The sequence below is a fragment of the Marmota flaviventris genome, chromosome 7, assembly GCF_047511675.1.
Source record: "Marmota flaviventris isolate mMarFla1 chromosome 7, mMarFla1.hap1, whole genome shotgun sequence".
Classification (NCBI taxonomy): domain Eukaryota; kingdom Metazoa; phylum Chordata; class Mammalia; order Rodentia; family Sciuridae; genus Marmota; species Marmota flaviventris.
This window is the reverse complement of record NC_092504.1, coordinates 129,326,755-129,333,295: the sequence shown is the minus strand read 5'-3', so window position 1 is coordinate 129,333,295 and position 6,541 is coordinate 129,326,755. Positions and strand designations below refer to the sequence as shown.

Sequence of the window (6,541 nt, the reverse complement as noted above, 5' to 3'; positions counted from 1 at the left end):
AATGATGACTCTATTTATTGAGTGTCTACTACATGCAAGGCATTCTGTTAAGCACTTACAAACCCATTGTCTTTTAATTCTTGGGAAAATCCCATGAAGTGAGAATTTGCTGCTCCTGTTTATAGAAGAGGAAAAAGAACTTGAGAAGGACTATGTGCCTTGCCTAATGTCATATGTGTGACAGAGTAACACTTGCTGCTCTTAAGATGAACTCCAGATCTCCGTGGTGTGACAAAGTCAGGCTTCCTGGATCAGCCAAAGGAAGACGCAGCAGGGGCTGGGCAGGTGGGTGGACTGTAACTGTGCAATGTCATTCAAGGACCCAGGCTCCTCTGCCTCCTGGATCCTCTTCCAAGTGCCGCCAGCTGGGGGGAGAAGGGAGAGAAGATCACACAGGGAGGGTACATTTCTGGCCCAGGCATGGCCGAGGCACACACTACTGCCTGTGCTCATTCCACTAGCCAGAATGCAGTGTCCTAGCCACACTCACTGCAAGGGAGATGTGGAGAAGCAGCCCTCCTGGGTGCAGGCACTCAGGACACCCTGCCAAGAAACAGCAACGTGAGGTCCTGAGCCACGTGCACTGCTCCCCAAGACCTTGCTTTTACTCATGACTGCAGGGGCATTCAGATTTCCCTGGGTCCCCTGTCAGAGGACTTCTCAGAAGACTGTAGGACTCACTCACTGCACCTGAAGTTGTACTTGTGAAATTTTTTTTAAAATTTTATATATACCGAGTTATATAGAACTATCTGACAGGGCTTATTTAGCCTCATCAAGAAAACAATTAGGAACTGGACCTACTCTGTCCATCTGTCCAGCCTTTGATTCCATAAACAGGAATCATCTCTGACCCAAACGAAAAATGGGGATTGCACATTGTTGCCATCTCTTCAAAGTCCCTATCAAAATATGACTAGTGCATTAAACTTAAATTTGTGACTGAGATTCCAATTGTGCGTATGACTTCTTCTGTTTAATCATCTTCATGTACATATTAATTGTATCCTTAATCTTTTTTTTTTTTTTTGCTGGTTCTTTGTAGTTTTACATAATAGTAGAATCTATTTTGACATAATTAAACGAGCATGGAATATATCTTACTCTAATTCTGACCCCAAAACCTCTCCTTCCCCTTCCCTCTCCCCACCCCTGCTCCCTTCCCTCCTTTGATCTTTCTGCTGTTCACCCGAAGTTATTTTTTATTTTTTAAATGAGTGTGTTGTGGATGTACACAATGGTGAGATTCACTGTGGTGTCTTCATATGTTCATAGGAAAGTTAGGTCCAATTCATTTCATTGCCTTTCCTTTTCCTATCCCACCTCCCTTCCCTTCATACCTCTTTTTCTAATCCAGTGAACTTCTATTCCTCCCCCCCTTGTTATGCGTTAGCATCTGCATTTCAGAGAGAACATTTGACCTTTGGTTTTTTGAGATTGGTTTTCCACTTATCCTGATAGACTCCAGATCTAGCCATTTACTGGCAAATGTCATAAAGTCATTCTTTTTTTATGAGTGAAAAATATACCAATATTTTCTTTATCCATTCATCTGTTGAAGAGCACCTACATTGATTCCATAGTTAGCTATTGTGAATGGAACTGCTATAAACACTGATATGGCTGCATCACTTTAGTATGCTGATTTTAAGTCCTTTGGGCACACATCAAGGAGTGGGATAACTGGATCAAACAATGGTTCCATTCCTAGTTTTCTGAGGAATTTCCATACTGCTTTCCCTAGTGGTTCCACCAATTTGCAGTCCCACCAGCAATGTATGAGTGCGCATTTGCCCCCACATCCTCATCAACATTTATTGTTGCTTGTATTTTTGATAATTGCCATTCATAAAATCTCAATGTAGTTTTAATTTGCATTTCTCTAGTTGCTAGAGGTATTGAACATTTTTTTCATATATTTGTTGAGCATTTATATTTCTTTTTTGAGAAGTGTCTGTTCAGTTCCTTTCCCCATTTATTGATTGGGCTGTTTTTTGTTTTGTTTTTTGTTTGTTTGTGGTTTTTTGTTTTGTTTTGTTTTGTTTTTGATGTTAAGTTTTTTACTTCTTTGTGTATCCTGGAAATTAATGCCCTGAGGTGCAGGTGGCAAATATTTTTTCTCATTCTGAAGGCTCTCTCTTCATGTTCTTGATTGATTGTATCCTTGTTCTTGAACTAAGGAAATAAAAAGATGTGTTGATATCTCATCACTATGTGATAAACAAGAGAAAACCTTAAGAATAATGTCCAAAGTCTGACATACTAATTCTGCACTCAAAACACAATTAATGACAAATATGCAGCCATGACTACAATCCATGCAGATGTACACATTAATTAAACCTGAGGGAAGACTTGGGTCATGTACAAAACAGCAGCAAGGAAGTTCTGGCAAACATCCTAAATAAAATTTCACTCTTGAATCTGGTTACTACTACTCCATAAGCAATATATTGAAAACCATCTCAGGAAAGCCATTGATTCCGGACAACAGAGATTTTATACTCAAAGATCGGGCAATTTGAATTAGCATTATTATTTCCATCTTCCAAATACTTTCAACTTCTCTGATTTCTTAGCAGGAGGTAAGGAGCCCACCGACTGACCTGGGTTTAGGAAATGCAAGTAGAAATGACAATTGTCACATCCAAAGATTTAAGAGCAACTAAGTGATTTACCACAATCCCATTTTCCTGCCATGGTGGGTTAAAAATGGCCATAAATTCTCTTCAGCCTCTCCCATCCAGAGATGGGGTCGGTTTCGCCTCCTTTTGATTTCAGTAGCCCTGTGATTTGCTTCGTCCTCAAGAAGCCCTTTGCCACTCACTCTTGCCTGGCCATGTACACAAGGCCAGGCCTGACTCCTCAAAGACAAGTGACCAGATATTGAGAACAACCCACCATCCCAGAAATCTCAGGTGAGCCCAGCCAGTGTGTGAGTGAGGTCAGCAAGCCCAGCCAGTCCCCACCAACCCTCCAACTGACCGCAGCTACAGCAATGGCCAGAACAGCAGAACAGCCAAGCCAAGTCCAACCCAAGTTACCAAAAAATTTACGAACAAATAAACGGCTGTTTGCATCAGCACTCTATTTTAAACATGTTTGTTACACAGCAATCGGTAACTGAGACACCAGCCTGGGCAACTGTCTTGTACCCTTGTTCTTGAACTAAGGAAATAAAAAGCATATATGGAGTACATATGGAACTTCATTGGCCTGGACTTCTGAGTGAGGATGACCTGGCAGAATGCTCATCGCACAGTGAATGTGTAAAAGGAGTAAGAAATAACCCTTTTGTCACTTAAGCCACTGAGATTTTTATGGTTGCTTTTTACTGCAATAGAACCCAGCCATTCCTGACCAATTGAGAAATTGGTACCAACAAGTAGAATTCTGCTCTACCTAAAAATAAGAAAACTGAAATGTGAGGTGAGGCAATGAACAGAAAGGAAACAGCTATCTATCAGAAGTAGCAGGGAGGAAAATGCCCACGACACAGTGATATCATATTTGGCAAAATGTTTCTCCTCAAAAACTCAGAAGGCAGAAAATGTAACACACAGGCTGCTAAGGAGAGCAGGGACCAACGCACACGTAGGAAGAGTGACAATTCAAGCTCCCAGGAGTTCGTGTGGTTGATCATTATCAAAGGACGCCCTGATTGAAGGCAGCTCATAGTCATTCTTAACAAAAAGCCCGTCCATCTGCTCTGAAGGGGAAGAGACACCACATCGCTGCCGTCCGGTGGCCTGTGGAGAAATGTTCACCCACAAGGTGAACGTAGAAAATATTGAGATGGGACATGACGCATTTGGCTCCAGAATCCTGGGAAATGAAAAGAGCAGCCAAACCGTCAGACTTCCCAGCTTTCTTAAATAAAATATGTCCCAGGTAACCTACGGAGCACAGGCTGCAAATAAAGAGGAACCCAGTGAAAGAGGAGAAAAAGTTTGCTTGGAATTTTTGACCCCTTTTAATACTTCTCTCTCTCTCTCTCTCTCTCTCTCTCTCTCTCTCTCTAGATATAGATATAGATATAGATATTATATATATATAGATATATATAGATATAGATAGATAGATATAGATATAGATATAGATATAGATATAGATATAGATATAGATATAGATAGATATTTTTCTCTATCTCTATCTCTATCTCTATCTCCCTCCCTCTGTTCCTCTCCCTCGCTCCTTCTCTCTGTCTCTCAGGTTTTTACAGTTTACAGTTTATTAGTTCTCCTGTGAAAAGGTCACAACATCTCTACAGGTAAAGTCACTGAAGAATCTTGACCCTGCTTCTTGACCGGCTCCAGCGCTGGGCTTGGCAGTACCCGCTGCGGTGCCCCTGACTTTCTGCGTTCTGTTCGGGCCTTCTCTTCACTGTCCTCTCGTGGTGGTCTTCTTCTCACACAGGCCAAGTCTTACAAATCTATGTTTGAGTTCATTTTCCTTTGCAGGATCCAGGGAATGGTAAATCATACCAGTGCCCATCACCTTGCCACCCTGAAATAGGCTCTGAATCAAATTACAAAGATAACATTCAGTAGACTCTTGCACATTTGGGCTAGTTTTTCCTGAATTTCTCTCATAGGGTACTGCTGCCTTCCCAGGGTGAAGAATATCGATAGCCATTTATTTATATCCTCTGAAGGGACTGGTTTGTCATGAACTTCCTGGTCTGTGTAGTTACTGAGCCATTCATGATGGCCGCGGATCATCAGGCAGCCAGGGAGGGAAAAGCCCCACCTTTTAATACTCCTGTGCCCTATCTGTTGGAAGCTCTTTGTTATAAGTGGCAATGATGGAGGAAAGATAACTTTAAAAAAAAAAGTCATTCTGTGGTTCTTTTTATCAGTGTGTAAGACTGATGCAATCAAACACACAGTCAGGGTGTTATGTAGAATGTGACTTCAAATAAAAGAGATGGTTTTGTTTTCTTTTTTTTTTTTATTTGGATTTTAAGTTAGTTTTGAGAAATGTGATTTTTGCAAGACAGCAGGACAGAGAGGAGCTGTTAAAAATTTACAGTGATTCTTAGACCCATCCCAGCTTTCCCTGATATTTTTATAGACATGACCTCCACTCAACCTTTCTTCTTCCTGGAACTGCAACCACCATACTTGAAGTGTGCAAAAAGAGGACTTAGATATCAGCAGGAACTCCAGGTGGGGGAGTGAGATTTAAGTGCAATTGATAACAGGCATCAGATAAATCTCAACCAAGGGAATAAGACTGTCCCTTCTCAAGCAGCAGGCTTAAACATGCCCAGATCCATGATTGATAGATGTGTGCTGCTGTTTCATACACACCAAGGTGACCCCTTTCACTCAGGCTGCCATAGCAGTGATTCTTGAATAAATGCCCCCAACGGAGAAAAAAGTGCAAAAAGCAATTCTAATAAGCCAGACTCATCATCGGATCAACATCCCTGAACTCTGGTGACTGAACCAACCCAAGCCGGAGCCCAGGACTTCATCAGTCCCGCTTGGGGTGGCAATTCTAGCACTTTGACTCTTTTCATAGATGAGCCTGAAATATAAATACACAGCCCAATCCATGCCACCCCCTCCAAAATTGAGAACATACTAATAGCAGGCCAAACAAACTTGGAGACTCAGTGGACAAAAGATATCCCCAACATTGTACCCGAATAGGATTGAAGGCCCTGGCAAAAAACTCCTGAAGCCATCAAAAAGAGGTAAGGAACCAAGAAACAGGTTTTGGCTACATGCATCCCACCCCCAAAAAATAACCCACTGAAAAAAATCAAACTAAACCACTTCAATATCAAACCAAATAATGTTCTGACTGTTTAATTAGTCAGTTTGGGATTATCTAGGTACAGACCATGTAGATGATAAAATTTCAAAGGAATTTTTCTTTTCTTGCCCCAAACTGGAACTCTGCTCTCTTGGTTGATACCAGTTTCAACAGACGATTTCTCAACCCAGGGTCTGCAGTTTCTCACTGGTTAAGGAATGAATCTTATCATCTAAACCAACGTTCAGCCTCATGTCCCACCAGCCCTCCTATTCACCAGTCCAGCCTCGGTAGACCCCTTGATGCTCCCCAAACATGCTGAACTTTTCCATACCTCTGTATTCTGTTCTCAACTGAAATGTCCTCCTCCCACTTGTAGTGTATTCAAATCCTAACCAGAACTGACACCAGTTATTCAATATGATTTTCCTGAACAACACTATCTTCCTCAGCCCCAAAAACTTTGTGTATAGAGCTACCTCAGCAACCACTACAGAGCAAGTGCTTGTTGAAGTCAAGAATCATTCTTCATCCATAGTGACATTCTTATCACCTAATAGAGCACTGTATTGGTTATAAATAGCTACAAAGTACCCCAACTTAGTGACCCAAAGCACTCATCTACTATTTCATAGTTTCTTTGAGTAAGGAACCCAGGCCTAGCTTAGCTAGATGTGGGTCATCCAACTCTGGATCTGTCACAGACTGCAACCAAGGTATTGGCGGGGGCTAGGGTCTGAAGGCCTAACTGGGGGTGGACCTACTTCCAGTCTTGCTC

The 6,541-nt window shown here is 41.8% G+C and overlaps 1 pseudogene; it reads right to left on the bottom strand.

The window, feature by feature from the left end:
* Nucleotides 1-237: 237 nt before the first annotated feature.
* On the bottom strand, nucleotides 238-4,705 carry LOC114085405 (small ribosomal subunit protein eS24 pseudogene; annotated as a pseudogene).
* Between the last annotated feature and the right edge of the window lie 1,836 nt (nucleotides 4,706-6,541).